The sequence below is a fragment of the Heterocephalus glaber genome, unplaced genomic scaffold (genome assembly GCF_053883595.1).
Source record: "Heterocephalus glaber isolate CG9 unplaced genomic scaffold, H.glaber_assembly_v1.0 deba00001613, whole genome shotgun sequence".
Classification (NCBI taxonomy): Eukaryota; Metazoa; Chordata; class Mammalia; order Rodentia; family Bathyergidae; genus Heterocephalus; species Heterocephalus glaber.
The window spans coordinates 27,021,796-27,038,322 of NW_028258384.1; the positions used below are offsets into that span (position 1 = coordinate 27,021,796).

The 16,527-nt window shown below is 38.9% G+C and overlaps 1 pseudogene; it reads right to left on the reverse strand.

Moving 5' to 3' along the window:
- Positions 1-537: 537 nt before the first annotated feature.
- On the reverse strand, positions 538-1,707 carry LOC101718017 (elongation factor 1-alpha 1 pseudogene; annotated as a pseudogene).
- Positions 1,708-16,527: the final 14,820 nt, after the last annotated feature.

A 16,527-nucleotide genomic window follows, 5' to 3' on the forward strand; every position in this document is an offset into this window, starting at 1 on the left:
ATAAAAATTTAAAATAAATACATAAAATTATAACTCACATTTCTCCCAACCTCTACAACTTATCCTCTTTACTGAGCTGTATTTTTCTCATGCAATTACCACATTTTATAAAAAATTCATTAATTTTGTTGATATATTTTGGGTATACAATATGCTGACATTCATTATTGGGAATTTGTAGCTTAACATACATTGGTTCTTATTTTTTCCCCATTCCCCTGCTCTTCCTTCAACCCCCACCCCCACCCCTCCCTATTCACAAAGACGTTTCCATTTTTCCCTTTTTTCATATTTATTCCTTTCCCTTCTTTTTTGTTCTCATTAAACTTTGTTTTAATGGGTCTCAAAATTCTATGACAGATTTTGGTCAAGTCATTTCCATGAAAAAGTGATTTTAAAAACTAATAACTTAAAACTGTCATACACAAAAAGAAAACAAATGGTCCACAAAACACATTCTCTTTTCCTCCTGAAGGTTTTATGATGCATTGTTATCATTAACCAGTCTTTTACTAATAAACTTCAATGGCCAATTGGGAGAAACAGTTGTGAGACCGGTCTTCCACCACTGATTAAGACTGGGGTGGCAGGTGTTAGGGGTGATATTCATTTAGCCTTCTGCACTTTCTGGGCAGACTTGGTGACCTTGCCAGCTCCAGCAGCCTTCTTGTCCACTGCTTTGATGACACCCACAGCAACTGTCTGTCTCATATCGTGAACAGCAAAATGACCCAGAGGTGGATAGTCAGAGAAGCTCTTGACACACATGGGCTTGCCTGGAACCATGTCAACGATGGCAGCATCACCAGATTTCAAAAATTTGGGGCCATCTTCCAGCTTCTTACCAGACCGGCGATCAATCTTTTCTTTCAGCTCAGCAAACTTGCAAACGATGTGAGCTGTATGGCAATCCAGTACAGGAGCATAGCCAGCACTGATCTGGCCTGGATGGTTTAGGATAATCACCCGAGCAGTGAAACTAGCTGTTTCCATTGGTGGATCATTTTTGCTGCCACCAGCAACATTGCCACGATGAACATCTTTGACAGACACGTTCTTGACGTTGAAGCCCACATTGTCACCAGGAAGAGCTTCACTCAAAGCCTCATGGTGCATTTCAACAGACTTTACTTCATTTGTGACATTGACTGGTGTGAAGGTGACCACTATGCCAGGTTTGAGAACACCAGTCTCCACTCTGCCCACAGGGACTGTACCAATACCACCAATTTTGTAGGCATCCTGAAGGGGCAGCTGTAAAGGCTTGTCAGTTGGGCAAGTGGGTGGCAGGATGCAATCCAAAGCTTCAAGCAGTGTGGTTCCACTGGCATTGCCATCTTTACGAGTGACCTTCCATCCCTTGAACCAAGGCATGTTAGCACTTGGCTCCAGCATGTTGTCACCATTCCAACCAGAAATTGGCACAAAAGCTACTGTGTCAGGGTTGTAGCCAATTTTCTTAATGTAGGTGATGACTTCCTTAACAATTTCCTTGTATCTCTTCTGGCTGTAAGGTGGCTCAGTGGAATCCATTTTGTTAACACCAACAATGAGTTGTTTCACACCCAGCGTGTAAACCAGAAGGGCATGCTCACGGGTCTGCCCATTCTTGGAGATACCAGCTTCGAATTCACCAACACCAGCAGCAACAATCAGGACAGCACAGTCAGCCTGAGATGTGCTTGTAATCATGTTTTTGATAGTCTCTGTGTCCTGGAGCATCAATGATCATCACATAACACTTGCTGGTCTCAAATTTCCACAGGGAAATGGCAATGGTGATACCACGCTCACACTTGGCTTTCAATTTATCCAAGACCCAGGCATACTTGAAAGAACCCTTCCCCATCTCAGCAGCCTCCTTCTCAAATTTTTCAATGGTTCTTTTGTCGATGCCACCACATTTGTAGATCAGATGGCTGGTAGTGGTGGACTTGCCCGAATCCACGTGTCCGATGACGACAATATTGATATGAGTCTTTTCCTTTCCCACGTTGGATTTGATTTAGTGGTGGTTTTCACTACACCTGTGCCCTCGAGGCAAACCCGTTGTGAAAAAATCTTCTTTCCCTTCTTTCATTTCCCCTACCCCTCCCACTTCCCCATTCCCTTTAAACTTTTTCTTCCTATTTAACATTATCTATTATGCATTTTGATCCTTATTTACACTTTCCATTTCTCAAACCAGAGAAACTATTCGGTATTTACACGTATGTCCTATTTATTTCACTTAAGAGTATGGCCTCAATGTGCATTCATTTAGCTGTAAGTGTCTCTAGTTTCTCACTCTTTATGGCTGAGTAGTACTCCATTTTATAAAGAAAATCACATCTTTATCCAGTCTCCATTTGATGGGCATTTGGACTGTTTCCAAGTTTTAGCTATTACAAACTGTGGCACTATGAACATGGGTGTGCATATGTCTCTGTGGTATGATTCTTTTAATTCTTTTGAGAAGATACGTCAGCAGGGGAATAGCTGGGTCAAATGGGACCTCTAATCCTAGTTCTTTGCGGTATCTCCATACCTATTCCCATAGTGGTTGCACCAGTCTACATTCCCACCAACAGTGGAGAAGGGTTCCTCTTTCCCCACACCTCTGCCAGCATTTGTTATTGGCTGATTTCTTGATAATAGCCATTCTTTCTGCAGTGAGGTGGAATCTCAGCTTTGTTTTCATTTGCATCTCTTGAATGACCAGAGATATTGAACATGTTTTCATATATTTATTTGCTGCTTTTACTTCTTTCTCTGAGAAATGTCTGTTCATTTCAGATGCCCATTTTTGGATTGGGTCTTTAAATTTGGGAGGTCTGATTTTTTAAAAATTCTTTATATATTCTAGAGAGTTGACCTTTGTCTGAGGAACAGCTGGTAAAAATTTTCTTTCCCACACTGTGGGTTGTCTTTTCACACTGCTGGTGGTTTCTCTTACTGTGCAGAAGCTTTTTAATAAGATCTTACTTGATGGTTCTTTGTGCTAGTTCCCATGCTACTGAGGTTTTGTTCATGAAATCTTTTGCTATGCCAATATCTTCCAGAGTTCTACCTAACTGTTCCAGCCAGTCTAGCATTTCTGTTTTAATATTTAGATCTTTAATCCATTTTGATTTTACTTTAGTGCATGGTGAAAGATATAGGTCTGATTTTAATCTTTGGCACGTTGAAACTCAAGTTTTTCCAGCATCATTTATTAAAGAGGCTATATTCCCTCCAGTGAAGGTGTTTGGCTCCTCTGTCAAAGATGAGGTGGCTAAGTGTGTCTGGAGTTGTTTCTGCATCTTCTAATCTGTTTCAGTGGTCCTCAGGTCAGTTACTTTGCCAGTACCATGCTGTTTTTATCAGTGGCTTTGTAGTATAGTTTCAAGTTGGGGATTGTGATACCTCCTACCTTGTCTTTGTGCCTAGAATTGCTTTTGCTATTTTAGGTCTCTTCTTGTTCCAAATGAATTTTTTGATTTTTTTTCTCAAGTTCTGTGAAGTATGCTGTTGGAATTTCAATTGGGATTGCATTGAATCTATATAGCAAGTTGGAAGTAGCATCCCTGAGTGGGCCCTACCACCTTTTAAAATACTATATAATTTACTTATTTATTATAGTTATTGGTTTCTCATCTCTTTCTTGCTTCTAAACTTTAAGTTTCACAAGGAAAGGGATATTTTCTTCATCACCATTTCCTAATAGTACCTAGCACATGTAAGGCTACAACAGTATTTATTGAATGAATAAATAACAGAAAGACCAAAGATAAGGAGAAAAGACAACAGCAGAAGAGAAACATCAATAAGTCTTAGATGATGGAAAGTAGTTAAGACTGAGAAGTGACTTAGCAAGGTGATAGAAACTACATCTGGAGTGCCCAAGGTGGGGGACCCAGTGTAAGTGCCTACAGAGGGGAAGCTGATAAATAAGACTTACCTGCCCCACACAGCCCTGGAAAGGCTCACACTTGAAGGTGCAAGATACTTCAGGAGGCAGAGATGGATGAGGTACATGGCTAAAATCAGGTTTTTGTTAAAAGTCTGGACAGAAAACTGGAAAATGTCCTCATCATACTAAGCAGCTCCATGTTCCTCTATCAAGAAATTAGAGATTTTACCCCTCAGGAGAAAAAGAACCCATAAAAGCTTTGAATTTAGTGATACCAGACAGGCGCAATGGTGGTGATGGAGGGAGAGAAGGAGGACACAATGTAAATGTGCATTATTAATAAGAAGAACCTTGACCCCCTTTATAACCCTGATTTCAGAAAACTAGCACCCAAGCAGGAGGTTTGGAGATGATTTTCTGGAGAAACTGATAGTCCCAGAGTAAAGACCTCAAGAGACAGAATCATGGGGACCCCCAACAATCACCAGCAGTAAACCCAAGAATCACTAGAATTATGTGATCTTAAATACCAATCAGCATTTTAAGGCCTTATTCTTAAATATGAAAACCACTGAAATATCATGTTATTTGATTAAAGCTTCTTCCATGATGAAAGACAATGCCCAAAATAATAAACAGGAAACAAATCCTGAAGAACACAGACAACTCAAAAAAAAAAAACGGGAGGGGGGGACAGATAAAAAGATAGATAATATTACATTATTATCTTAGTTACTTTTCTCATTTGCTGAGACAAAATACCGACACCCAAATTAAAAGAAGAACGATTTATTTAGCTCACAGTTTGTAGAGGTTTCAGTTCGTAATCGGCTGGCTCCAGCACATGGTGGCATCACAGAGAAGAAACAGCTCATGTCAGGCAGAAGATAGCAAAGCAACAAGGGATGACCACAGCTCATTCTGTCCCTTGTATCTTATCCAAACTACTTAGGGTAGGTAGAACTCACACCCTTAATCCTAGAGCCCTTGATCCTAGCATTGCACCATGAATCAATCCCAGCATCACAAACTCTAGATCCAGTCATTTCTGAAAAAGTTCCCCCTCTGGCTGCATGAGGCCTTGGGGGAAACATCTAAACATGAACCATAACAATTACTAAGAAATATAGGATGTTACACAAAAGGCACAATCAGAACAAGAGAAAGCTTTTGAAAATTAAAGACAAAATAGAGAAACTTCAATAAAGGTATTTGCATTAAGGCCAAAAAGCACAAAAAAAAGACAAAAAGAAAATAGGAGAGAGAAATGAATAGAAGATTATAAAAAAAAATCTATGAAATCCAAGGTCCAAGCAATAGAAGACATAGAGAGAACACAGAAAATGTGGTAGAAGGAGTAGTCAAATAAATAATACAAGAAAATTTCCCATATCTGAAAATATTAACTTTTAAGATGAACAAGACCTACAAAGGAGCCACTACAAGAAATTAAAGAAAGACCCACATGGTCATGAAGTTTCAGGGATAAAGATAATTTATCTAAAAGCTCAGGACAAAGGATCAGGATTTAAGAGTAGCACTTAGATTTATTCAATATTTGTAGATGACTATAAAATGGTATCTTCAAATTTATGAAGGCAAGTGATTTCAAACCCAGAATTTGAAATCTGGAAAAAAAATCACAGTAATGTGTCAGGTTGGAAAAAAGATATTTAAAGACATACAGACTCTAAAAGTTTACTTCCTAGGCATCCTTCCTCAGGAAGCCAATAGAAGCTGTACTCTAGCTTAAAAAGGTATAAACCAAGAAAAAAAGAAGACAGATCTAAGAAACCAGAAAGACAAAGACTATAGAACACTGAAAAAGTCCCAGGTTGACACCCTGTGCAGAAGGCCTAGTGGGTCTAAAATGGTGGGCTCCATTAAAAAAGTTCTTTGAGTAAAAGCAAACAGAAACTTTTGAGCATATAAAGAGAACTGAAGAATATCTGGCAGAGCTTTTAAAGTGACTGGAAAAAAGTTAGCAATAGGTTCATAGAAAACTAGGCCAATACAAAATGAAGCCACTATTCATGGCAATAAAAACAAAGATTTAGCCAGGGGTGGTGGTACATGCCTGTAATCTCAGAATTCTGGGAGGCTGGGGCAAGAGGATCACAAGTTACAGCCCAGTCTGAACAATTTAACTACATAATGAAACCCTCTCTCAAAATAAAAAAAGAAAATAATAATAAATCAAAAGGCCCAGAGATGTGCTTCAGTGTGAAGGTCCTGAGTTCAATCCCCACTATCGTGGAGGGAAAATCTTTAAAATAGTGCTATACAGCTATTAAAAATAAAATATGAGCCACGCATGGTGATGCACATCTGTGATCCCAGCACTTTGGAGGCTGAGGCAAGAGACTGGCTGAAAATTTGAGGACAGCCTGGGCTACATGCTGAGTTCAAGACCAGCCTAAATGATATAGCAAGACCGTGTCTCAAAAAAAGTCTCAGAAAAAATAAAATATATTATATGTGAAAAAAATCAAAGGACAGAACAGTGCATATACTAAACCACCCTTTAGATAAGAAAAAGGAGAAGAAAAATATCTCTTCACATTTTTAAAGTAAACAAACTGAATAAAAATTCTTACCTTGGAATGAGGAAACTAGTAGAAGGGATAGAAGTAATAACTACATTTCCCAGAATGTACCTCTATTTTGTGGATTTAATTTTGGAACTATGTAAATACTGTATTTTTCAAAATTATAAAACAAAATTAAATAAGAATGAAAAACTTTAAAAAATCAATCTCTAAAATGTAACGCAGATAAAAAGGAAAAAAGAACCTATGTATCAAGCACCAGCTTAGTGACCTAACTACAAAGACAGGAATTATTTCAATGGGCACAATTATTTGGTCAAAGAACTAGAAAGAAATCCTGAGCTTTTTTCAATAATCATTTGTTAGCAATCCTATTGTTACTGTTGTTCTGAAATTATTATAGGTATACTAGGATAGAACAAATTAGTAATGATGTTTAGGTTGTCAAAAGCTAAAATTCTCATTAAGAAACAAGAGCATTAGAAAGATGGCCACCGAGGTGGCATCAGAGAGGATGAGAGTCTCCAAATGAGCACTGGAGAAAAGCAAATGCCCTGAGGTAGGAGCTAAAGAAAAAGTCTTACATGGGAGGTAAATGAAAAGAGAAACTTGCTGGACCAAAACCCAGTGTCAAGGACATGTGTGAGGAGAAACCAGACCACTGCTGGATCATGGCACCCCACCCCTGTGGGAAACTCTGACCAAAGGGATGCTTGATATAAATGTTGGAGGAAGGGAACTTTGGAACCACAGTTCCCAAGCTTCTGGAATGCATGGTTAAAGATTAGAACAGATCTGCAGAACAAGTCAGCAAATCAACAATAGGTTATTCTCAATAGGTGTTTGTGCTAGTCATTGTGTTCCTCCTGCCCTCCGATAAGCTTCCTGCCCTATAAGTTTGCTTAAACTAGGTTAACATACATCACGTAACATACTTTTCTTTTCTGGCCCTGTTCCCGGACCAAAACTCCATTACAATATGTTGCAAATGCTTTTCTCCTATATCTTTGTTGTCATGTCTTTGAATTACAGATAAATAACGGCACAGGTCTCAGTTGGTTTCTGTTTCCCTGAAGCTCTCTTATGCCCAAGAGTCAGCCCCTCTGGATCCTCTCAGTGACTGAACTAAGTCTCTTCTCCAAGTAACCTTTTTCATCCTGTACATAGCCACAGTTGCACACTGCAACACACCCTCACCCTAAACCTTGGCATGCATGCTATCTTGGGAGAGGTTCAGACTGAGGGAGGGAGTCAGATCTTCAGTGGTGGCCTGGCTGACTGAATAGATTCACAATCACTTTAATTTCCCTACTGGGCATGCTAAGTGAGATACCTAAAAACCAAGGATTCAGAGAAGCCAAAAAGGAAAACGGTCTATGAGACAACATTGCCACACACTCAAGTTTTGGAAACAATGGCACTCCAGCTCATGTGGGTGATGAGACTGTCAGGAAAAAGAAGGCATACCCAACACAGAAAAATATTAGTTGTCCATTCCCCACACATACAGTAGGAGTGCTGTGCTTATGGGCCATGTAGTGTGCTACCCACTATTATTAGTAGGTTCTCACGGTGGGGGCAGGTGCAGCACCTTGCAGCTGGGGAATGCAGAGGACAGAGAGACCCAGGAATGCACCACATATGCAGATCAGAAAATGGAGTGAGACCAGGGATTTAGCTCAGTGGTTCTGCCACCTGCCTCATAAGCGCAAGGTCATGAGTTCAATCCCTGGTACCAAAAATAAAATAAAGTAAAATAAAATAAAATAGGTGGCCACAAGTAATTTTTTAAAAAGAAAGAAATAAAATGGAGTGAGAGAGATCCATAAGAATGAAGAAATTGGGACAGGGATTTAGCTCAGTGGAGCCGCAATGTCTTGCAAGTGCAAGGTCCTGAGTTCAATCCACCCCCCAAATAAAGACATTAAACAATTCTTAGAATCAAACAGTAATACACAGTACATCAAAGCGAACCTATTGGACACAATGAAAACAGTCCTAAAAGGGAAGTTTATAGTTCTGAATACCCACATCAGAAAAACAAAATGAGCCGGGCATGATAGCTCATGCCTGTAATCCCAGCACTCTGGAGGCTGAAGCAAAAGAGTTGCCATGAGTTTGAGGCCAATGTGGGCTGCATAGTAAGTTCAAGGCAAGCCTGAACTACATACTCTGTCTAAAAAAACAGGAAAGAAAGAAGGGAGGAAGGATTGAAGAAAGAAGGAAAGAAGGAAAGAAAGAAGGAAAGAAAGAAGAAAGAAAGAAAGAAAGGAAGGAAGGAAGGAAGGAAGGCGAGCTCAAACAAATAACTTAATGATGAACCTCAAGGTCCTAGAAGAACAAGAAAAATCCAAATCCAAAGCTAATACAAGGAAGGAAATTATGAAGATCAGAGCAGAAATTAATGAAATTGAGACTTAAAAAATACAACTTTCAAAAAAATAAACAAAACACAAAAACCCTTAGCCAATCTTACTTTAAAAAGGAAAGACCGAATGGAGCACTACTTAGCCACCAAAAATGAGAAATTAGAGACATTTATAGCTAAATGGATGCACATTGAGGCAATACTCTTAAGTGAAATAAATAGGACACACATGTGTAAATACCAAATAGTTTCTCTAGTGTGAGAAACTGAAAGTGTAAATAAGGACTAAAAGGTATAATAGATAATGTGAAATAGGAAGAAAAGGGGCAAAGGGGAAGGGGAAGTGGGAGGGGTAGGGGAAAGGAAAGAAGGGAATGGAATTAATATGAGAAAATGAAAAAAAGGAAACAAAGTCTTTGTAAATAGGGAGGGATGGAGGGGTTGAAGGGAGGGCAGGGGAAGGGAGAAAAAATAAGAATCAAGAGAGTATGTAAAGGTGCATATCTTCAATGATGAATGTCATTATATTGTACACCTAAAATGTTCCAATAAAAGGATATACAAAATAAATAAATAAAAACGAAAGACCCATATCAATGCAATTAGAAATGAAAAAGGCAAAATCACAATGAATACTGCAGAAATGTATAAGATTATTAATAACTACTTAGAAAATCTGTACTCCAATAAATTGGAAAATCTGGAAGAAATGGATAGATTCCTAGATACATATGAATTACCAAAACTGAACCAATAAGATATAAAAATGCTGAATAATCTGATAACAGGCAATGAAATTGAAGCAGTAATTTTTTAAAAACTACCAAGAAAAGCTCAGGATCCAATGGATTCAGCACTGAATTATACAAGAACTACAGGAAATTTCTAATGCTAATACTCTACTCCTCAAACCCATTAATAAAATTGAAAAGAAAGGAGTACTGCCAGTCTCTTTCCCAGAAGCTAGTGTTACCTTGATTGCAAAACTAGACAAGGACTCAACGAAAAGAGAAAAACCTACAGGCTAATCTCACTAGTGAACACAGAAGCAAATATCCTCAACAAGATACTGGCAAACAGAACCCAACAATCATCAAAAAGACCATACATCATGAACAAGTAGTCTTCATCCCAAGAAGGAAAGGTGAGTTCATGCAAATGAAAAAATGTAATACATCACATAAACAGAAGCAAGAACAAAAATCACATGATAGTCTCAATAGACACAATAAAGCAATGTTCAAGATCCAACATTGCCGCAGACCAGCTGCAGTCGATGCAGGGTAGGAAGGGGAGAGGTCTCAGGCCGGCGAGTGAGAAAAGAACCTTCGCAAGCAATGTGCAGGTTCCCTCTGAGAAGTCTCACGGTCTGATTTATTTTTATATCTCTAAGCACTAGCTAGGGAGCATTGGGCGGAACATGTTTACATTTTAGGTTGCCTTAGCAACATCTAGTGAGGTAAAGGTTATTTTTACTAAACAGGGTATATTTTTTCTAAACTGATTCATTTCATTGAACATCATGAATATATTTTAAAAATTACAATTGTCCCCTTATTTACCCACACCTAAGCAGAACAGAATGTAACTTAATCAAAATCTCTATATCAGCGGGGGTACAAGCAAGATTTAGTTAATTAAATATCAAACTTGTGGTCACCAGCTGGCCCTTGAGAAACTGCACAATGGTTAATATAGTTTGCTATTAGCTCTCTATTTTTCTATACCTCTATTCATCTTACTTAAGTGTTATTTGGGTTCATGGTCCATGAGCAGGAGATGTTTACAGTACTTTGAGAAAAACTGAGTAACTTGCCTCCTTAGTGTATTTATCTGTCTTAACTTTCTCTCTATTTCTTATTTCCCACTATTTCTTACATCTAAAGTCTGTCCTTTCAACCTCTTCATAAGACCCCTTTAGTAATAAGAAGATCAGCAATAAGAGCGGGGAGTTATAGTAGTGGGAAAACAGAGGGAGTTTCAGGAGAGGTTTCTTTAGAAGTGGATGTGGCAATAGAACTAAGAGAAACTGGAATTTGGGACTTTTGAGCCAGATCAGATTTCAATACATCATTTCCAATTTGCCTCATGGAGAGTTTGTTGTTAGTCACAAACACAATGACTCCTGTGACCAGAGTAACAATTTTAAACATTATGGCATGAAAAAAATAAAATATGAGGGTACGATGTGTTCCACCCTTCTTTTCCCCAAGCTGGAACTTTGTCAAGCAGCTTTGGAGGTTGGTTGGGCTTCCCCACAACATCCATGATTTTAAAAAACCTGAAGAAAATAAGTATACAAGAACCTTATCTCAATCTAATAAAAGCCATTTATGACAAACTGACTGCCAACATCATATTAAAAGGGGGAAAACTGAAAGCTTTTCCTTTAAAATCTTGAAGAAAAATCTTGAAGATAAAAGGAATTAAGCAAGAGAAAGAAATACAATGGATACATATAGGAAAAGAAGTCCAACTATCCCTATTTGCAGATGACATGATCCTTTACATAGGAGACCCAAAAAATTCCATCAAAAGACTCCTAGGAATAATAAACAAATTCAACCAGATAGCAGGGTACAAAATCAACACACAAAAATCAATAGCACTCCTGTACACCAATGATTAACCCACTGAGAGAGAAATTAGGAAAACAATACCATTCACAGTAGCTTAAAGAAAAAGTAAATAGTTAGAAATTAACCTCACCAAGGAAGTGAAAGACCTCTTTAACAAAAACTATACTAGTCTGAAAAAGGAGATTGAAGAAGACATTAGAAAATGGAAAGCTACTATCTGTTCCTGGATAGGCAGAACCAATATTTCCAAAGTGGCCAAGCTGCCAAAACTGATGCATAGATTTAATGCAATCTCAATCAAAATATCAACAGCATTATGAAAGCAGAAAAGACCCTGAATAGCAATAGCTATTCTGGGCAATCAAAGTAAAGGAAGAGGAATGATAATACGGTGTAACAGCATAATATCAGCACGAAAAAGAGACATGTGGATTTATGGAACAGAATAGAGGATGCAGAAACATCCTCAGGCACATTCAGCTATCTGATCTTTGACAAAGGGGCCAAAAGCATTAGCTGGAGGAAAGATAGATAGCCTCTATAACAAAGGTGCTGGGAAAACTGTCTAGCCACATGCATAAGAATATATCTAGACTCATATCTCTCACCAAGTACTGAAATAAAATCAAATTGGATCACATACCTAAGTGTTAAAACAGAAACATTTAATCCACTGAAAGATAAAATAGGTAATACTCTTGAAGACATAGCAAGGCCTATCTCAACAAAATCTCAATTACACAAGAAATAGTATCAAGAAACAACAGAGCCCACTGCACACAGGCAGGTCTGTGCACGCCCTAACGAGGTCCTGAGTCACGCGGAAGATGCTGAATCACCTCGCTGCAGACAGGCAGGTCTGCCCACACCCTACTGAGGTCCCCAGACAGGCGGAACACACGCCGAATCAGCCCGCTGCAGACAGGCAGGTCTGTGCACGCCCTACCGAGGTCCTCAGTCGCCCTGAAGACACCAAATCACCCCGCTGCAGACAGGCAGCCTCCTGATTCCACACTACAAAGACGCAGAGGACACCAGACCACCAGACCAAGGTACTGAGTCCCACTGTTCCCGGCCCAGAGGTAGGGGCTTCTGAGCCACCGTCCCACTGATCCTGGCCCAGAGGAAGGGACTTCCGGGCCACCATCCCTCCTGCTGCTCCCAGCCCACAGGAAAGGGATTTTGGGTCAGCATCCCTACCGCTGCTCCCGGCCCCTGTCCCACCTCACCCAGCTCAGAGGAGGTAATCCCTGCTGGCGCTAACAGACCCCGCACAAGTCAAAATGAGGAAACACATAAATAAGTCTCAAAACCAGACTTCCAGATCACCTACAGCAACCCCAAAGGGAAATGAGATGGAACACTCTGATAGTCAACCACCTGGACCCACTGAACTGGCAACAAAAGGGGATCTGGAAAAAATGAAATCAGAAATAATTTCTCAGATAACAGGAGAAATTGTGCCCCTAGTGCAAGACAGGATTAATAATTCTAGAGAGGAACTGAGGAACATGATGGAATCCCAACATAAGAAACAAATGGAATCCATAAAACAGATGCAAATAGATTCCCAGGACATGAAAAACTCCATTGAAAGTCTATGCAGCAGAATGAGCCAATGTGAGGACAGAATTTCAGATATAGAAGATAAGATTACAATTAGTGACCAGGAAAAGAAAAATTGCCTCAAAATTATAAGGGAACATGAGAAATCAATCCAGCAGCTGCTAGATGATGCAAAAAAGAATAACATAAGACTGATTGGGCTCAATGAAGAAACAGGAGAGAGTGCAGATGACATAAAAAAACTCTTCACACAAATAATGGCAGAAAACTTCCCAAGCAGGGAAAAAGAGCTTGACATACAGATAAGTGAGGCATATAGGACTCCAAATAGCCTTGATCAAAAAAAATCTACACATAGGCATATAATTGTTAAGTTTCCAGAAACCCAACAGAAGAACAAAATTCTACAAGCAGTCAGAGAAAAGAAACAAATCACATACAAAGGAAAGTCCATCAGAATCACAGCTGACTTCTCAACACAAACCATCAAGGCAAGAAGATCTTGGAGTGACATATTCCAAGCCCTAAAAGAAAACAGCCTCCAACCCAGATTGATGTACCCTGCAAAACTATCTTTCATAATGGATGGAGAAATAACATACTTTCATGACAAAGAGCACCTTAGGAACTTCATGAATACCAAACCAGCACTCCAAAGAATTTTACACGATATCCTAGGAACAGACATTGAGGATCACAACCCCAGGAAGCAAAGCAGAATGAACCCATCTGGCATGACAAGAAATTAAATGTAAAGGGGGAGAACCCAACAAAAAGAAAAAGTCATGGCAATGACAAGTCAATAGGCTTCAGTTATAACCATCAATGTTAATGGTCTCAATTCATCAATCAAAAGAAATAGACTGGCAGAATGGGTCAAGAAGCAAAATCCAACAATATGCTGCATACAAGAAACACACTTAATTCAAAAGGAAAATCATAGACTGAAAGTTAAAGGGTGGAAAACAATATTCCATGAGACAGGAACCCGAAAAAAAGCAGGAGTAGCTGTCCTCCTGGCAGATCAAGTAGATTTCAAACCAACACTAATTAAGAGAGATGAAGAAGGACACTACATCCTTGTAAAGGGAAGAATCCAAGAGGAAGAGATGACAATCATAAATATCTATGCACCAAACACTAGTGCACCCAACTATATAAAACAAATACTAACGGATATGAAAAGCCATATATGCACTAATACAATTGTAGTGGGGGACCTCAACACCCCACTGTCACAAATAAATAGATCAACTAGACTAAAAATAAGTAATGAAATACTAGAACTCAATCGAACTCTTGAACAAATGAACTTAACAGATGTTTACAGAGTCTTCCACTCCACAAAATCAGAATACACATTCTTCTCAGCTGCACATGGGTCATTCTCCAAAATAGACCACATACTCACACATAGAACATGTTTAAGTAAGTGCAAAGGAATTGAAGTTATCCCCTGTATATTATCAGACCATAGTGCAATGAAATTGGAGATCCATATCAAAAGAAACTCAAAAAATTTCATAAACATGTGGAAATTGAACAACACACCTCTGAATAACCAATCAGACAGTTCCTTCAATTAAATGACAATGACAATACAACATATCTGAATCTATGGGACACAATGAAAGCAGTCTTACGAGAGAAATTCATAGCAGTGAATACACATATTAGGAAAACAGAACAAGCCCAATTAAACAACCTGATGCTGAACCTCAAGCTTCTAGAAAAAGAAGAGCAGGACAACCCCAAAGCTCATACAAGGGAGGAAATTATAAAGATCAGAGGAGAAATCAATGCAATGGAGACTAAGAGAAGGATACAAAAAATCAATGAAGCCAAGAGTTGGTTCTTCAAAACAATCAACAAAATTGACAAACCTTTAGCCAACCTTGTCAGAAAAAGGAAAGAAAAGGCCCAAATCCATGCAATTAAGAATGAAAAGGGTGAAATGACAACAGACCCAGCAGAAATCCAGAGGATCATCAATACCTACTTCCAGAACCTATACACCAATAAGATGGACAACACAGAAGAAATGGACAGATTCCTAGATACATATGAATTACCAAAGTTGAACGAAGACCTAAAAATTCTGAACAACCCAATATCAAGCAATGAAATTGAAAATGTAATTAAAAACTTATCACCTAAGAAAAGCCCAGGCCCTGATGGCTTCACTGCTGAATTCTACAAGACATTTAGAGAGGAACTGCTGCCACTACTGTTGAAACTCTTCAATGAATTTGAAAGAGAAGCAATACTCCCAAATTCATTCCTGGAAGCAAGCATCCCCTTGATCCCCAAAGCAGAGAAAGGCCCAACTGAAAAAGAGAACTATAGGCCAATCTCACTAATGAACATAGATGCAAAAATCCTTAATAAGATACTGGCAAACAGAATGCAGAAGATCATCAAGAAGATCATACACCCTGATCAAGTGGGATTCATCCCAGGGATGCAGGGATGGTTCAATATATGCAAATGAATCAATGTAATACACTACATCAATAGAGCCAAGGACAAAAACCATATGATTATCTCCATAGATGCAGAAAAAGCATTTGACAAAATCCAACATGCATTTATGATAAAAACCCTACAAAAAATTGGAATAGATGGTCTCTACCTCAAACTGATAGAAGCCATCTATGAAAAGCCAACAGACAATATCATACTAAATGGTCAAAAACTGAAATCCTTCACACTAAAGTCAGGAACAAGACAAGAATGTCCAGTATCACCACTCTTGTTCAATACAGTTCTGGAAACATTAGCCACAGCAATTAGACAAGAGAAAGAAATAAAAGGAATAAAGATAGGAAATGAAGAAGTCAAATTGTCATTATTTGCAGATGACATTATACTCTATATAGAAGACCCCAAGAACTTCACCCAAAGTCTTCTAGGCTTAATAAGCAAATTCAGTCAAGTAGCTTGTTACAAGGTCAACACACAAAAATCAGTAGCTTTCTTCTACACGAATGACAGACTCACTGAGAGAGAAATAGGGCAAATAATTCCTTTCACAATAGCATCCAAAAAACTGAAATACCTAGGAACCATCCTAACGAAAGAAATGAAAGACCTCTTCTCTGAACACTATGGCACTCTGAAAAGAGAGATTGAAGATGATATCAGAAAATGGACAGACATCCCCTGCTCCTGGGTAGGAAGGATTAATATAGTGAAAATGGCCATACCTCCAAAACTGCTATATAGATTTAATGCAATTCCAATTGAGATCCCAGCAGCATACTTCATAGACCTTGAGAAAACAATCCAAAAATTCATTTGGAACAAGAAGAGACCCAGAATAGCAAAAGTAATTCTAGGTAACAGAGACATGGCAGGGGGTATCACAATCCCCAACCTGCAACTCTACTACAAAGCTACTGTGAGAAAAACAGCATGGTACTGGCAAAGAAACAGGCTTGAGGACCAGTGGAACAGATTACAAGATGCAGAAACAACGCCAGACACACTCAGCCATCTCATCTTCGACAAAGGAGCCAAACACCCTCACTGGAGGAAAGATAGCCTCTTTAATAAATGGTGCTGGAAAAATTGGGCTTCAACTTGCCAAAGATG